We start from the raw sequence: 16,816 nt of genomic DNA, 5'->3' as shown, positions 1-16,816 counted from the left end.
ACTCCTCTATGTCTAGCCCATAGACTTTCATGAAACTCTTTGATCACCTGATGATGAGTTGCTTTGTCGCAAATATTCATTGTGGTACCCCTCCTGGGTGCTTCGGTTGCTTCCATAAATGTCCATCTTTTAAGAAATAGCCACAGGCCTTTTTCCTGATCTTCTTGAATTCTTGGTCACTCCACCCTTCTTGTCTAGTGAGAGTACTTAGGTGGCGGCCAATCATAAGCCACTCTCCATCATAAAACTCTTCAGAAAAGACTTCAAAAACATGAGCGATATTTCCACAGTTGGCATGTAGATAAGAAGATGTGTAGAACTTCAAGCCAACATCATCACTCGTGGTCAACATCTCTTCTTCATCTTTAAACCTGGCTCTTGATAACATATCTACAACAGGATTATCTCTACCTACAATATGAAGAAATTCAGAATTAAGAGTCTTAATATTGGCTATCCATCGTAGCATGGCAATATCCGGAGTAGAGCACTTTGCAATCATCCCTACCAGTGGCAAGCAATCTGTCTCTACCATAATAGAAGCTCCAATAAAGTATTCTTTATCGGTCCTTAGAGCAGTAGCAACGCTCCAAAGTTCCCTTTTATCCTGTGGATATCCTTGTTGACGAGCATTGAGCACCTTGGCTCCGAATCTCACTGCATACCTGTGTCCTTCAGCATCATCTTGACCTATAGCCCACCCAATACCTGTTGGGCTAGTGTCAACTGTTAAAATAGTTGGCCTGTCGCATTTATAATCAACTTTCCTCAAGGTCGGAGCCTCAAGAAGCATCTTCTTTAATTTCTTGAGAGCTTGTGTGTGAATTTCTTCCCAAACAAACCTTTTACCTTTTTGTAGCAATTGATACAACACCTCTGCAACATGAGCAAAGTGTGGCAGCCAAATACGATAGAACACACATGCACCCAAGAATCGACGAACCTCAGTAACCGAAGAACATGTTTCCTTCATGTTTTGGATTGCTTCGACTTTTGCTAGACTTGGCCTTCTTCCTTTAGAACTGCACATATGTCCCACAATTAAGACCTCCTTAGCACCAAAAGTTGATTTTTGACCTGAAAGTGTTAAGTTAACTTCTTCAAGCCTCGATAAAATAGCATCACAGTCAACAATATGTTGAGCAACAAACTGCCGGCACCCCCTCTGGTCTTTTGTTTCATCTTTTGAGCCTTCTTCACAGCCCTTAATTGGTAGATCATCAATGAAAGGCATAGTAACATGTGGGATAAAGTCCCTTAATACCTTATCATGCCGTTCATCATATGAGCTACTGAATTAGTAGCACCCTGTGGCAGAGTGCACATCCTTACCAAACCAAGAGGAGTACGCATCGTAGTAAGATCTCTGCTCTCCAAAGCTAAGTGGAATTGATCATATCGTGATTAAAGATCACCCATGGAGTAAATAGATCTACCTGCAAAGGCCTCAGCAAATTTATCCACAATTGGGCCAGTACCCACATTGCGGATTGTTACCTTGTTAACCGGTTGCATATCTTGAATGAACCTTAATGTACCATTTTTCTTCGAAACAGTAAACCATCGATTAGAATATGGTGCACATGATGGCTCCAAAATTCCCATTTGAATCTTTTCATTAAGCAAATTGATAAGCTTTGGCAAGTGAGCTTTAGGAACTGGAATAGGACGCAAGCTCCATGGCATGTGTGGAACAGTGAAAATAACCATTGGTGAAACAACACTTGGATCCACACACCCAATCTCACTTGGCTCAAAAGCGAAAGCTTTACCATGTTTTTTGAGCAAACCTTGAAAACATGTGTGGAACAGTGAAAATAACCATTGGTGAAACAACACTTGGATCCACACACCCAATCTCACTTGGCTCAAAAGCGAAAGCTTTACCATGTTTTTTGAGCATACCTTGAAAACATTTGATCTCCTCTTCATTGAGAAACCATCTTCTCCAACCTTCAGCTGATGCAATGTCTCCTTAGTAAACTTATGTCCTATGTTCTTTGGATTCCTGAGTACAGGCTGCCGAGAAGCCTCCTTGATCATCCCATCACTTCCTTCTGGTAGCGGTGTAGCCATTGGCCCCACTTTCTTTGCAACAGTCTTGTATTTCGTCTCTACCTGCTTCACCTGAATCATCCTCTTTATGCAGAAGTGCTTCATATATACCTAAATCATCATACATGTCCATTGAATGGACCTTAACCACTTTAGTTCCGCTTTGTAACCTGTTTTGCTTGAACTCCTCAAGCTCTGACATAGTATCTACATAAGATACCTCTTCAAAAATTCATGAAATCACATCATCTGATTTAAGCACATCACAATCCTGCAATTCACTTTGGATACCCGAAACATAATATTTTTCCCACTTTGGCAAATCATTAAATTTTTTGAAAGATACCGAACCTTCAGATGTTAACCCCAAAACCTTGAAGAGAAAGATTCTCTTTGCGAGAACTTCTCCTCACTTGTACCACCATAGTCCTGCTTTATAATGGCACTCCGAAAAAATCCTGTGCAAACCTGTGTTCTCTAAACTCCTTGCATATCTTCGGCATTGGATGATCACGTAGACTATCCTTGTTCCTGGCATGGTCAACACATACAGTCAAGAATTGCACTACTTTCTTACCATCTTGGCTTCGAACCGTGGCATAGGCCGAGCCATCATCCATCACTTTGGTTTCCATTTGCACAGCCATAATGTAGGGCTGCCCCAGAATTAATGGATAAGAGGAATCTTCTTGTATAAAGAAATTTTTCTCATCACAGATATTCCCTACAGTTACCTTAGCATTGGCACATGCACCATAGAGGTCGCCTGGAAGCATATTGGCAGCTCAAATCCGCCAACCATGGTCCACATCAATAGGCAATTTCCCCTTATTGTGTAAGCTTTTAGCCATCAAATTGATCTCCGATCCATGATCTATGAGTGCTGAGACCGGTTCTTCAATGTCGCCAAGCTTGACAATAGTTTCGATTGTTGCCCTTGCCCAATGAGTCCTTGAAAAGTGACTCCTTGGTATATTTTCACTGTCTTCATCTTCATTAAAATGAACATGCCTTACCTCTAGTACGGTTGGATTTGACACCACCACAGACCTCGACTCTTCTTCTTCTTCTTCAAGATTTGCCAAATACTCTTCATAGTCGTCCAAAATTGCTTCATTGTGGCGAACCGCGCCTGGCTCTTAACTGACTATGGCTCCTATTCACTTGGTATCTACCGCTTTCTTTTGATGATATCAATTATCGCCTCGTGAAACTCACGTTTGGCAATGCCCAAAATATCACCCAATGTGAGCTCCACTTTGCTATTTAGAATACGCTCTTCATAAACTTTCTTTAAATCTCTAGCTAATTCAATGTCAAATTTTAGCTTATATGAGGGTCCCCTGGGTTTACCTTGCTTTTTGTCCTTGGGTGCATCCTCCATCACCACTTCAGGAGCGGGCTTAGGAGTAGGATCTTCTTCTTGCTTGCTGTTGAATCTCGTTGTCCTTTTCGATGTCCCAGGAACTTCTTCATCTCTTTTCCGCTTTTCCTCCACCATAGCCTCATTAGCTTGAGACTTCGCAATGAATGCATACACCGAGAGGGAATCCAGTAGATCAGTCCACCCTGTGGTTTCTTGAATTGAATTCCCTACTTGTTGCAGCTTCCCATAAGTTACCTGCCTTGTTTCTGCTGTCTTCAAAGCATAAGGCCACAATTGACCCTTGGTACCTGCACCATCATTATCACCCTTCCCGCAGACTTGCAGCCCATATGTAGCTTCTTCCACAAGAGCAACATTATGCTGGATCTCTTCAACTATCTAATTCATGCCGCCCCTATCGAAGTTCAGTCGGAGCATCTCACCTGTTGCCCTAAGGTGTATCTTCTTGTCCTTCCAGAACACCACGTTCCTTTTATAAGCTTCGTCAAATTCATCACATTCTTTAACGTACTTGTGGTCTTCACTGTCACACCACATGCATCGGTCCCAGCCTTTGCGTAGTGGCTGCTGTCTAGGCTCAGATGTAGACCCCTTTGCAGCTAGTCCTTCAAATTTAACAACTTTAAAATTCAAATTTAATTCTTGAATAGCTTTCACCAATTCGTCAAGAACTGGCTCCTCCACTCTGGGTATTGCTGAGGTTGTTTTCTCTTTAGGTTCCTCTTCCACAACATCCATGATGTCAGCCACGATCATCTTATCGACTCTCATTTGTCGTTTCACGATCATGTTGAGTGCTTCACTGACTACCTTCCAATCGGATGTTAAGCCCAATTCTCCTGTTGAATCCTCGAGCGACTGCACTAGACTCTTTTGAAGTCATGGATCAGTAGCCTGAATGAATAGTTCAACCTTCTGATCCCTCATTGAACGTTGCTCTATCGAGGACAGTTGCTTGAATTTCTTCTCAAATTCTCGTAATAACTCTCGTACAAATAGATTTTTGTTCTTTTTCTGCACCCACTTCATAAATCTTTGCCTGGTTACTCTTTGCAAATCCTCAAGGAAGTATTCCTCCTAAAGCGCCGTCTTGAAATCCTGCCAATTCGAGCATTAAACCGCCTGAATTTCTTTAATACGACTCCTAAGTTCCGGCTCTGTAGTTAAATGGAACCCTTCCACTGCATTTTGATCATCAATTCCATTCTCTTCCATTGCCTGCTCGTAGATATTGCAAAACTTGCTAATATCCCAGTCTTCAAATCGATGCAATTTCTCGGTAATCGTGTGCCGAGCTTTACGGATCCTATCTTGCAAATTGTGCTGCTATTGGGAAGCCTGTTGTTGCATGTAAGCAGCAACTGCTGCATCATTTGCTGCATGGCAGCCTCTTGTGGTGTCGACATCTTCTTCCACCACGCTGCTAACCCTGGCTCACTTCGCGTCGGGTTCACCAAGAATGTCGCGGGATAAGTATGCAAAAGGTGAGCCGGGAAGGCACCGGGCCCCTGGCTGTGAGACGTGCGGGGGAAAAGAGGTGCATCAGACACAATTAACGAAAACAGAGCTCAAAACAGATAGCTTAGATTAAGCCTGATAAACAATAGCATCCCTGCTTAATCAAATGTTAATGGAAATATTTATGATCTTTACAAAATTTAACCTATCTCAATCCAGATGTTAATCAACACGATCAGTAGGAGCTGCCTTGGACTCTCTTCTGTCCTCAACTCCAATGGCCTTGGTTGGTCCAATTCGATTGAAGGTTGCTGGCTTAATTCCAGGTTAACGGCTTGCAGATTATGGCTTGGAGAGCTTAAGATTATGGCTTAGGCGAGATTAGTATTAGGCTTGGGTTAAGAACTTGTGATTAGGCACGGCTTAAGGAAGCTTCATGAAATCCAGCTTAGCCTGGCTTGGCTTAAGATTGAAGATTAGAGCTCAAATTATGATATTAGGCTTAGGTCTGGCTTTGGCTTGGTAGAAGAGCTTAAGAGATCTGAGCTTATGCTTGGCTTGGCTTCAAAAATTAAGAAATCGGGTTTAAGCTTGATTAATGAGAGTTTAGGCTTGGCTTATGAGGTTAGGATTCAAATCTTGGGCTTAGAGAACTTATGAAGTTTAGCATGGTTATGGCTAAAGAAATCGATGAGAGCTTAAGATGGCTTAATTGCTTGCCCAAGAGCTTGTTATGAAAGCCTCCTAATGGCTTGCTCTTAGAGAACGCTCAAGAAGAAGAGGCGACATCGAAAAAAAACACACTAGGGCTTGCTCAAGGAGAGCCCCTCCCTTTTTATAGCTTGCATGAACTTTTTCTTGCTAAAAGGGGCCTACCCATTAGCGATGTCGCTAATGGGCACCCCCTCCTGATGACGTGGCAAGTGGATTCTGCAAGCAGACCATTCGCGGTAGTTTTGGTTCCAAATAGAAGCGCCATGGCTTCCTGGTCATTTTTCGCTTCACAAGCTCCCTCATCCGAGGCCTCCACAGCCGATCGCGGGCTTCTTTTCCCCTCCACTCCGTCGGCTCTCCTGCACGATGCCATGCCTTCTTTTTTTTCCTTTGTTGGTACCCCTTTTTAATGAAATGGGCGGCCTTTCCATTTAAAGCTTCTTGGGCGGCCGTAGCCATTGTAAGGGCACCACCTTTGGCATACATGCCGGCTAAGCTTGCCGTTGCTTGCTAAGCTTTTCCATTGGCGGCCTTCAGATACTGTAAGGGATGACATACCGGCCCCATAGCCCTTGGGTGGCCAAGTACTTCAAGAGCACCCCATTTGGGCATACATTTTGCATAAATGCTAGGCAAGCATCGTCAAGCACAATATCTTCTCCAGTCGCCATCGATTAACAATATCATCGTGAATTTTGATGTCGTAAAAAACTTCAATAGTGCTACATGCCTGCAAGAAGCAAGTGTAACTGAATGCTTTTAGAGAGTTGTCCCGTCTTTGATAGGCATATTATAAAAAATGCTTCCGCATCAGCCCACATTTGTCATACATATCAGGCACCGCACTGCATTAAGCCAGATGAATTCAACTGATCAGGGACGACTAGGGCGGTTCGAACTCGACCCCGGATGATACTTAAACTGGCCATATCTTGCCAACCGAAACCCTGATTGATGAACTGAAAAGACCGACATGCTCCTGAAAGCGAGCACTTTGGACTCATGCATTCCTTTCATCTTTGAACTTTTATAAGCAGGTGCTCAATCCGGTACAGATTTGCTACTGGTTCAACATAAAACTATCATAACTTCTTATCCGTAGCTCCGATGGACAAGCCGTAAAGACAGGCACGTAGAGCCGTTCAAGTACTCCAACTTTGAGTAATAAAATCCTAGCTATGAACACTTCAAGCATACTCACTTTTTAGCATTACCAAGACATCTTTTGGCACTTTGAGCCACATCTGACACACTTTTAGCTTAAAAATTGGCTTGTTAGCAAGCCCTTATAACTGCTGAACAATCATGCAGGATTCAAATACACCTAATTGGCATTCCTTTGCTCATTTTCTTGTTATGGGAGCAGAGCGGCACGACAACTTATCTACTGTTTAGAAAGTACAAGGGTAATGTGCCTCATGCTAAGATGAAGAGGGCATATGTATGCATCTCTCCACTCTTAGGTTGACAAGTGTAAGCCTTATATTTCTATCTAGTAATAACGATAATGTGACCTAATCTAATCCATATGAAGTGTGTGGAACTCACAACACAACCATCAGCAAAAAACTTAAAAATATCATATATATGTCAGACATCGTATGTATCTACTGCTACAAGCGGGGGACGTGGCTGCCCTGCGAAATACCCGAAATAACACAATAAACTGCATAAAACAGACTATTCTGCATACCTGGCACATCCACAAGCACATAGTCGCAAGATACACAAATAGAGAGAGGCAGAGAATGAGAGAGAGAGAAACAAAACACGTGTAGGCGCACCTCCTAGAGCGGAGTGCTACGCCGGCACGGCGAGAGAGAGAAGAGGGGAGAGGAGAGTACACAAAAACTGGGTGCAATCTCCCCCCGTGCAAGAGTGAGCATTTCCTTCTTGCACGTATTTTATTTATAGGTTTCTTGAATGCCCAAAAATGAGTACAAACTGGCCGGCTAGACATAAATGGCCAAAGCTCCTAAAGAGCACTTGAATACCTAAAATACAATATCCTTTTTGCAATAGCTTAGCTCGGTCAAGCCTTTTCTACTTGTCAGCTGTAATAAATAATAACATATCAATTCCATAACATACCTCTCCGTTGGAAAGCAACTGTCCTCAGTTGCGAAGAAAAGAAATCTGCAAACAATACTTGTAAGAAACAGTGATTAGAAATCTTGTCAAAAAAAAAAGCATATAGTAAAAATAATGAAACTGAACAACGTCATTGCTTATGCCTGTCGTCATCCACATACTACCTATTCTAGTGTCCCATACCACTAGAATAAGAAGTATATGTCATACCCTGATAAATCAGGATATCATTGGTCACACTCATTAGTGTATAAATCAATTCTCATCAATCTCAAGTTCACTTCCATAAACACTATCGCGACAGAAAACCATCATATACCAAATCCAAATCCAAATCCAAGTATCCTTCATTTTCTATACCCTGGTAACAAAATCATACCAGTAAGAGAAATAGTGTAAAAAGAAGAAAAATGCAAGTAATTATTCTAAACTTTCCTCTTTCTGTGTATTGTTAAGAAAATGATTTGTCTCGAACACTGCTTCTCATCACAAGCATGGAAAAATATTGTAGCTCTCCCCACCTCTGACGCTGTCAAGAAGTAGGCGGTCTTGCCAGGAAGGCACCGGGCCTCTTGCTGTGAGAGTTTGTGAGGAAGCTCAAGGGTTAGAGACCAGTATTGGACTAGATATGCAAATATGCAAGTATTGGACTAGATATGCAAATGAAAGAAAAACTAGCAACATATATCTTACATGAGAGCAATCGCCACCACCTTAATGGAGAGAGAAGATGAGGCAAGACTTCAGCCTTTCTTCAAGAGAAAGTGTGGCACTAATATGAGTGTGTCACTATGGAATTGAGCTATTCTCACTCACTCATAACTTGCCCCAATGAAGAGAAGGTTTCCCTTTTTATAGGTGAGGGAGCCATGTTTTACATAATCACTTGATTAGGCTAAAGAGTTAGCCCAAATCAAATGTTCTTTGGATATTTCTTAAAATAGGCAATATTAGGACTCAAAATATCATGAAATTCAGCATTTTTGGTCATTGAGGCTCCATGTGGGTGTATGATGTATGTGGGCCCCACCTAGGCATCTTGTGTGTGGCTCCAGCAGGGGGTCCCAACTTGTGTGTCTTGTCCTTCAAGGCATCTTTGAGGTGTCACATTCACATGCTTGTGTCTTTTATCCTCCAAATATCTTATTTTATGGAAAAAGACCAAGATTACCTCTTTTCACTTGATTCGCCTGTTTACCATCTCTTCTTGCAATGTAGTTGTGAGAGGATTTTTCACTCTTTTCCCTGTAACTTTTGACCTGTAACTCGGATTGACATGCTTCAAAAGGAAAAATTGGCCTACTAAAAGAGCTTGAATTGGTTTTGGCCTTTTCTCCAGGCCCTTAGGTCAGGATTTTCAAATTGGGATGGTCCAAGAAGCTTTGGATCTTCCTTTTCATAAAGTCTTGTAGTAAGCCCTTCCCTCTTGTATGTATCCAAGAAGGTATGCATTATTGAAGGGTTATATTATTAAATAAATGTGAAAAGAAGAAAATAATTTATATATGGTAGGGTATAGCTGAGATATTAGAAGAAATATACAAATGCTTTTCCCCAAGACAAAAAGAGGCACAATCATTGATACTTGCTTGCAGTACTTTCTAATAGTAATGTACATTTATATTACTTCAAAGGTAAATACTAAGGTATGGTAGAAAGATTTTATTTATGCATATGAGTATTATATGAAGTATACTTATGCGTCAAAAAGTCACAAGATAAATCGTTTAATGCCTATTCCCACTATATACGTGCCACAGCACGATATCCACCCCCTCTAAACCTGCACATCCTCTTGTATGTGCCATATTGTGTCTTCGTAAGATCAGCCCTCTTGTACATCTTCCTTGCTTTCTTCTTCACTGGATGATTCCAGAGCTTCATGTTCACTTTGATCTTCACCTGTGTTTTGCTCTTCTTCCTCATCAACATCTTCTAGATCATTGTCTCCTCTTCTCTTAAACATTTTGATCCTTTTTCCTGCAATGGGAATCTTTACTTCTGTACCATCTAGTTCAGACAAGCTGTAAGTAGCATTTTCATGCACATGCTTTACAACATACGGTCCAAACCATCTTTTTGAGAACTTACGCATGACTGTGTGCTGGTTATCAAGGCTACTATCATACACTAAAACCCAGTCACCTTTGTCAATTGCTTTGCTCCTGAGTCGATGTCGCTTATCAAAGTAGTCCTTGTTTTTCAACCTTGCATTTTTGAGTCGTTCTTTTGCAGCTTCAATGTCTCTAGGTCTTCTCTCTAGTTGCCTTATACGCAGTGCAAGGAGATCTTCCCTGCTAAGCCCCTCTTGCCAAGGTAGTACGTTCCATGTGGGAATTGTATCTTCAATCGGCATCATTGGCTTTTGATCATAAATTAGCTCCGCAGGCATGTAGCCAATTACTGAGCTATGTGTTGTACTATCAGCCCATAAAGCATATGGTAACAGTTTTGGCCACTCACCAACTCTTCCTTCACAAGCCTTGGCCAAAGCTTTGATGATAGGAGGATGCCCTCTTTCACTCTTTCCATTGCCTTCAGGGTTGTAAGCTGTGGTAAGAGAAAGATTGATTCCTAATCTGGTAAAGAACTTCCTTGCTTCCTCAACATCTAGCTCACCTCTATCTGCAGTGATCTTTCCCACACAACCATAACGGCAAATCACCTCATCAAGAAGGAATTTGCACACAGCTTCTGTGGTTTTAGCTCTTAATGCTCTTCCTTCAACCTGATTAGTTAGGTCCTCTCATGCAAGAACCAAGTATCTCATCTGCCAGAGTCTTAAAGGCATTGTGACTAGATCCACAACCCATTTATAGTGCATGGCTAGTGGATATGTAGGGTGCAATCCATCACGATGTCAGACATTTGAATACATTTGACAAGTTACACATGACTCTACAAATTGAGATACATCTTTATACATACCCTTCCACCAGTATTTTTCTTTCAACTTGGAGAAGGTTGCCCACACACCCCTGTGTCCAGCCCATAGACTCTCATGAAAATCTTGCATGAGCTTTACTTGAGTCTCTTTTTTACATATAACCCGTTGTGGTGTAGCACCCTTTTGTTTAGGATGCTTCCACAAGTAACCATCCCTCAAAAAGTACCCATATTCTTTCCTTCGTATCCTCCTGAATTCTTGTTCAGACCAATCATCTTGTTTTGCTAGAGTACTCAAATAGCTTCCAATAAGAAGCCAATCACCTTCATAAAGATCTTTCAAGAACAATTCGAGTGTATTAGTCATGCAGACATAGTTACCTTTGACATGAGAGATGGAATAGAACTTTGTGCCCACATCATCTCCCTCATGACTCATCTGTGACTCATTTGTGACTCATCTTCATACCTTGCCCTTGATAGCATATCTGCCAATGTATTGTCTTTACCTGTAATGTGCTTGAACTCGGGATTTAAGGACTTAATGTAGGCAATCCACCGCAACATAGCAATGTCTGGCGTTGAGCAGCTTGTAATCATCCCAAGAAGTGGCAGACAATCTGTTTCTACAACCACACATGCACCAATTAGGTACTCTTTCCCACTTGTCAAGGCTGTAACCATACCCCATAACTCTCTCTTTATCTGTGGATAGTTTCTTTGGCGAGCACTTAGTACCTTTGCTCCAAATCTTACCACATACCTGTGTCCTTCTTTGTCATCTTGCCCTATTGCCCATCCAATCCTTGTAGGACTGGTGTCTACTGTCACAACTACTGGCCTTTGACACTCATAGTCTACCTTTCTCAAAGTCGTTTGCTGACTGGAGCAACTCCTTTAGCTTTTTCATGGATTTTACATGTGCTTCTGTCCATTTAAACTTTTGATTCTTTCTAAGCAGCTGATAAAGAGGATCAACTACATGTGCATAATGTGGAATCCAAATAACATAGAAGACACATGCTCCCAGAAACCTTCTAACCTCAGTGATGCTAGTGCATGTTTCTCTCATTCTTTGGATGGCATCTACCTTTGTTGGACAAGGTTTCCTACCATATGGCCCGCACATGTGCCCCACAATGAGCACTTCATTGACACCAAACATAGACTTTTTCCTTGACAATGTAAGATTCACTTCTTCTAGCCTAGACAAAATTTTATCACAATCATTTATGTGATTTACCCACAAACCTGCGACATCCCTTGAGATCCAAAGCTTCATCTTTGTCACTTTCTTCACATCCTTTGATAGGCAAATCATCAATGAAAGGCATTGTGATTTGAGGAATAAAGTCACATAAGACCTTATTCATCCCATTCATCATATGTGCAACCGAGTTGATTACTCCCTGTGGCAAGGTACACATCCTTACCAAACCCAAAGGTGTCCTCATGGTTGTCAAGTCTCTGCTTTCGATTGCAAGCTGAAATTGATCATACCCTGAGTAGAGATCCCCCATTGAGTAGACTGCCCTCCCTGCAAACGCCTCTGCAAACTCATCCACAATTGGACCTGTACCTACATTTCTAATTGTCACCTTGTTCACTAGTTGCATATCTTGGATGAAGCGTAGAGAACCATTCTTCTTTGGAACTGTGAACCACCTGTTTGAGTATGGAGCAAAAGAAGGGTCCAAGATTCCCATTTTGATTTTCTCATTCAGTAGCTCTACTAACTTTGGCAAATGAGGCTTTGGAACCGGAATAGGCCGCAGATTCCAAGGCACATGAGGTATTGTGAAAATTACCATTGGAGCTACAATAGAAGGATCAACACATCCTATCTCATGTGGCTCAAATGTAAAAGCCTTACCATGCTTTGAAAGTATTTCTTTGAAGCACTTTGTCTCCTCCTGTGTTAGAAACTCCTCGCAACCAATCTGCAACTCTTGAAAAGACTCCTTTGTGAAGGTATGCCCAATCTTTTTAGGATTCCTCAAACTTGGTTGTAAAGAAGCCTGCTCAATCTTTTCGCTGTTGTTGGGTGGTAAGGGTGAAGCTACTGGTTTCACCTTCTTTGCTACACTCTTGTATTTAGTTTCAACATGGACTTCTGGGCCAACTGTTTGGCTTTCTTTAAAGGCTTCTATTACTTGATACATTTCCATAGAGCAAACTTCCACAACTTCATTTTCAAGATGCAAATTAGACCCCATTATAGCATCAAGCTCACCCATAGTATCTACAAAAGAAACTTGTTCACACAAACCCAAAACATTTTCAGTAGGCTCTAGCAACCCACTCTTTTTCATGCCTATTTGTACATTATGCACATATTGCCTCTCACATCTCTTCAAATCTTCAAGTTTTGTAAAACATACTGATCCATTCTTTGTTACCAAGGAGCCCGTTGAAAAAGTTTCACCTATTTTTGGATCAGGCGAGACCATTTTTCTTTCTGTACACTGCAATCTCGCTTTACAATGGTACTTGGACAAAACCCATCATTTCTCTATGATCATGAAACTCTTTGCTCACCTTTGGTAGAGGATGTTCTCTGAGGATGTCACGATTTCTTTCATGGTTTACACAAACTGTGAGAAATTGGACAGCTCGTTTACCATCTTTGCTACGTATCCTAGCATATGCTGAACCATCATCCATTACCTTTCCATTCGAACTCCCACAATGTAGGGTTGTCCAAGGATGAGATGATATGAAGATGTATCCTGTACAAAGAAGTTTTGGTCAATCTTTACATCACCTATTGTCACTTTCACACCTGGACATGGTGCATACAATTCACCTGATGAATTGTTTGCCACTTTCACCATCCAACCATGATCTGTGTCCATCGGCCATTTGCACTTGTTGTAGAGACTCTTTGACATTATATTTATTTCTGAACCATGGTCAATCAAGGCAACAAATGGCTCTTCAAGGTCACCTACCTTGACCAAAGTTTCTGTAGTAGCCATTGCCTAGTGACTTCGTGAACAGAAGCTCCTAGGAATATCTTCAACTTCTTCATCATCATTTGAGAAATGCACTTGATTCACTCTCCCACTAGATTGGTAGTATCCTACCACAGCTCCATCATCCTCCTTATTTTGCAGATGCATCCCTTGTGTCTTCGAGGTTTCCCCTTCAACCTGTGGACGAGAAACTTCAGCAAGGGTTTTCCTCTTTCTCTTGATGATGTCAATGATCTCCTCATGGAATTCACGCTTTGCAATGCCAAGAACTTCTCCCAGAGTAAACTCAATCTTGCTATTCAAGACCCTTTCCTCCAAGACTTTCTTTAAATCTGTAGCAACCTCAATATCAGATTGTAGTTTATAAGTTGGCCCTTTTGTCTTACCTTTTGTTGGATCTTTCTTCTTTCCTGTTGTAGACTCCTCCATGAGTACTTCAGGTGGAGATGCTCCTTGTGTTGAGGGTGTTTGAGAAGGCATTGAGTCACTTCTTCCTCCACTTCTAGAAGCTCTTTTTGATGGTCCTTCATCAACATTCTCACGTCTGCCCTTCTCTTCTACAATCGCCTCATTTTGTTGGCATTTTGTAATGTAGGCATGCACTGACAATGAGTCCACTGGATCATTCCATCCTGTTTCTAGACGTATGCAATCACCTGCTTCATGTAGAATCTCTTTTGTAAGCTTTCCCTTTTTAGCTAATTGCATGAAATTTGGCCAAATTTGACCATGATGGTCACTCACCTGTTCATCACTAAGATGCTCAATTTTTACTCCATAAGTAGCTGCCTCAACTGAAGAGGTGGCATGCTTAGTTGCCATATCTTCAACTAAGGTTTGCATTCCCCCCTTCCTAAAGTTAGTTCTCAAGGGTAGACCTGTCTCTCTTAAGTGGATTTTACTATCCTTAAAAAAGACAACATCTTTTGACAAAGCATCACTAAAATCATCACAATCCCTTCTTACATGGTCTGTACTATCACACCAAATACATCTATTAACAAACCCTTCTTTGGACTGTTGTCTTTGCCTAGGAAGTGGCCCTGATGGTTGGCCTTTTTCTTCAAGCTTTGCAAGCTTCACCTTCAAGTCACGCATTCCCTTCACAAGCTCATCTAGCATGGACTCATCAAACTTAGGAGCGATAAAAGTAGGCTTTACCATTTTGTCAGGAGTTGAGGTGGAAGCACTTGTAGTGTTTACTACCATCTTGTCCCTTCTTCTTTGTCGTTTGGCAAGCAGTGAGACAGCACCTTCAACCTCATTCCAGTCGGTCTTTAGTCCTTGCTCAGCATCTTTATCTTCAAGAAGAAGCTCCAAATTTTCTTGAAACTCTTTACCTGCATCTTGTAAGAAAAGATCTGTCTTCTCTGCATCTAGTGTGGCCCTTTCTATCCAGGTGAGTTGTGCATAGCACCGCTCAAATTCCCTAAGTAGCTCTGTTATTGATAGTCCTTGCTTTGGCTTGACTACACATTCTAAGAATGTCCTTTTGGTCACTCTCTCAGAGTCCTCCATGAAATATTCCTCCTTTAAAGCTACTTTGAGTTCTTCCCAATTTCTCCCATGCCCATCTTTAATTCCCCTAACATGTTCTCTAATTTCTGGAGCAACAACTAGCTCAAAGCTTTGAATCATCTCACCTTCTGACACGCGATGCAGCTCCATCTCCTTCACATACTCGCGTAAGTACTTGGTTACATCTTTGCCATTGAATTGATCCATTCTGTTGACGACCGCTTGTATGGACTTCGTTGCTGAAATCTCCCTACTTTCAGTGGCATGTTGTTGTTGCATGAACATTGCAAATGCTTGAAACATTTGCATTGTTGTTGGGTCAAAATGCATACCCTGTTGCTCAACATGATCACCCATGGTTACCCACAAACTCTCACCCTGGCAGTTTCGTGTCGGGTTCACCAAAAATATGTCAAGAAGTAGGCGGTCTTGCCAGGAAGGCACCGGGCCTCTTGCTGTGAGAGTTTGTGAGGAAGCTCAAGGGTTATGAGAAGGAGCTAAGATGTAGATAACATAGCTTCTAGAGCTAAAGAAGAAATGTAGCCAAAGAAGCCGCTCACTTTTCCTTACAAACACACACGTGATGGAGAGAACTCATGAAAGATAGTCAGAACAAAACAAAAATGAAAACATCGAGATTACGATCATATCGTATCATGGGTAGGATAAAAGGGTTAATGGATGAGTTAATGATATTTAATCTTTGTTGTCCAAATAAGTTGCGGATTGCTCTTTGGAACTGTAGCTTTGTGCTTACTATAATGTATATGTTTTGTCTAGCGATTGGGATTAGTTGTGAGTACAAATCCTCTTGATTTATAATAAAATAACCACATTCACATCAAAAGAGAAGTCATAGTCAATAATAGGTAGTATGATGGGATCTGGTGAGAGAAGTATTTCGTTGAGCCTTTCAGGACCAAATAGAAACACTATGCGTTGCTGAAAGTGAATCTTTCGACTAATCCAAATGTTGACCCTAATAGATTGCACTGAATGGAATTGAAAGAAATTACCTCTATGTGGATTATGGTTATTCATCAATGATATACTTAGTATGTTCAAAGATAAAGGTGTGAAAGAAGTGAAAGGAGAAGAAGAAGAGAGTTTCTCTCCCAAGCCCTATTGTTGCCCTTAGGCAATAAGGATACTGCGGGGAGAGAAGTACCTGTAGCAAGGAGATTCTAGAGTTTGTGGAAGAGAATGAGAACCTTAAGAGAGAGAGATGCTTGTGGAAGATGAAGATATGGTTACTAACCTTGTGCACATAATTGTTTCCCGCAAGAAGGTTGTACCCATTACATTGACAAGGTTGCTGCTTGAATACCTTCCAATGAAACAATTAGGACACAACAAGAGAGATCGAAGGAGGAGTAAGATAGAATTAGAGAAAGAGCTAAGTGTGGTGGTGGTATTAAGATAGATAATGAGAGATAGAGATAGAGTTAGAGACAAGTATTGGACTAGATATGCAAATGAAAGAAAAACTAGCAACATATATCTTACATGAGAGCAATCGCCACCACCTTAATGGAGAGAGAAGATGAGGCAAGACTTCAGCCTTTCTTCAAGAGAAAGTGTGGCACTAAGATGAGCGTGTCACTATGGAATTGAGCTATTCTCACTCACTCATAACTTGCCCCAATGAAGAGAAGGTTTCCCTTTTTATAGGTGAGGGAGCCATGTTTTACATAATCACTTGATTAGTCTAAAGAGTTAGCCCAAATCAAAT

This window comes from Adiantum capillus-veneris, chromosome 10 (assembly GCF_014529385.1).
Source record: "Adiantum capillus-veneris isolate H3 chromosome 10, ASM1452938v2, whole genome shotgun sequence".
Lineage (NCBI taxonomy): Eukaryota > Viridiplantae > Streptophyta > Polypodiopsida > Polypodiales > Pteridaceae > Adiantum > Adiantum capillus-veneris.
Note: the sequence above shows the minus strand (reverse complement) of the source record.